Raw genomic sequence first — 1,876 nt, 5'->3', positions numbered from 1 at the left:
GTCATATATAAATATATTTACATATGTACATGCCTGTATTTAGACCCCTATAAATGCCTTTTTCCTCCTAGTTCTTTCCTCTACTTCATTTGTTCCACTATAATGTTCAACCTTCATTTGGTTTTAGTAATTTCTCACTGTTACATTGCTCTTGATTAAACCCCACTAGGCATCCTATGCCCCACTCTCCATTCATTTTAGTTGACTTGTTCCTGTGTCCCTGAGTTGATTGACCTCTCTGTTTCATTTCTCCCACCTCCCCAACAGAAAAGTGGGTGGAGTGACAGAGGACAATGTAAGATATGGAAATAATAATCTATAATTTATCAAGGGTTTATGAGGGAGGGCGAGTGGGAAAGGGAGGAGGTAAAATGAGAAGCTGATATCAAGGGTTCAAGTAGAAAGAACATACTTCGAAAATGATGATGGCAACATATCTACAAATGAGCTTGACACAATGGATGGATGTATGGATTGTGATAAGAGTTATATGAGCCCCCAATAAAAATATATTTTTAAGATATACTAAAAATTAAAAATTTTAATAATAAATAAATCTTAATATGCATTCTCGTGACTGAACACAATCCCTCCAAAAAAAACCCAGAAAGAAATTATCATAAAGGTGCTATCATAAAAGATGTCTCATATCTGTGTCTGGTATGAAGTATGCCTGGAGATTATCAGTAGATAAGAGCAATCAGATTATGTTGCCTGTACCTCCACAAAGTGTAGGAAACTCTCTTCTGATGCCTCCTTCTGACACTGATCATACATGGTTCCCCTGGGCAGGGCTCAGGGACATTCTAGATCAGGATGCTGACTCATTTCATTTCCTGTTCATTGTGTTAACCCATTTATGACATTAGCCATTCGCTGTGTTAAGTGTTCTCTATATTACGTGTATGTCTTTTGAAAGATTTGGAAGCCCCACGATTATCCATTCCCTCTCTTGGTCTTGGCATAGAGACAAGGAGCCCTTGTGCCCCACTGTCTGTCTGTATTATTTTCCATAATTACAAGGTTACTCCTAAGCACGTATGCAACTGTTGGGAGCTGGTACCCTGATACCTGTTTAGATCAAAATTCACATTTTTTTAGATGCATAAATTGAAGCAAGAGGACACAGATGCCCTCTGGTTCACACCATTAGGAGTAGCAGAAATAGACTTTAGGATGTGAATATTCTAATCCTTCTGTTTTCACCTATTCCATAGTCATTACACTAAGTAAAATCCTACAGATTTCCTCTGTAAAAACCCGCAAAGCACCAAGGCAGAGTAATGTAGTGCAGGATCTTAACCAAAAGACTCAGGTTCTCAGATGCTTAAAAATTACTCCCCAAAAAACTAATTAACTAACTGTAAAATTCCCCTCTTCTATCTCTGGATTTAGGATAGTCTCTCAGCTCTCAGTAAAGGGTATAACTTTATTAAAAGGTCAAAGAAAGCCCTCAACTCTCTTAAGTCACCTGGCCCAAGAATTATTTCCCCAATGAAACTGTGTTTTTAAAAGAGAAATTTGGAGGAATAAAAAATATATATGTGTGATTATTTTAAGTTCCATAGTTAAACAAGTAGAATTACATGTTCAAGGTGAGGGCCCCCATAGAAGGGGTTGGAAAGAAATCAGTCAACCATTAGACACCTATGAAGACCCCAAAATGAGCATGCTCATACTCAAGCCCCCAAACCAGGTAGGAAATATACCTGGGACCTCAAACTAGGCTCAGGCTCATGACATCACCCAGGTGGGCTTAATTCAGCCAATGGGATCAACCAATACCATCAACCATGCCTCTCCCCAGTCAGAGGTTTGAAATATCCTGGCTGTGGAAAGGCCTCTCGCTTACCCTGCTCCTGGGCAGAGGCGGGGG

The sequence above is a fragment of the Echinops telfairi genome, unplaced genomic scaffold, assembly GCF_000313985.2.
Source record: "Echinops telfairi isolate 266 unplaced genomic scaffold, ASM31398v2 ScPeMD7_12;HRSCAF=54, whole genome shotgun sequence".
Classification (NCBI taxonomy): domain Eukaryota; kingdom Metazoa; phylum Chordata; class Mammalia; order Afrosoricida; family Tenrecidae; genus Echinops; species Echinops telfairi.
This window is presented reverse-complemented; position numbering follows the sequence as displayed.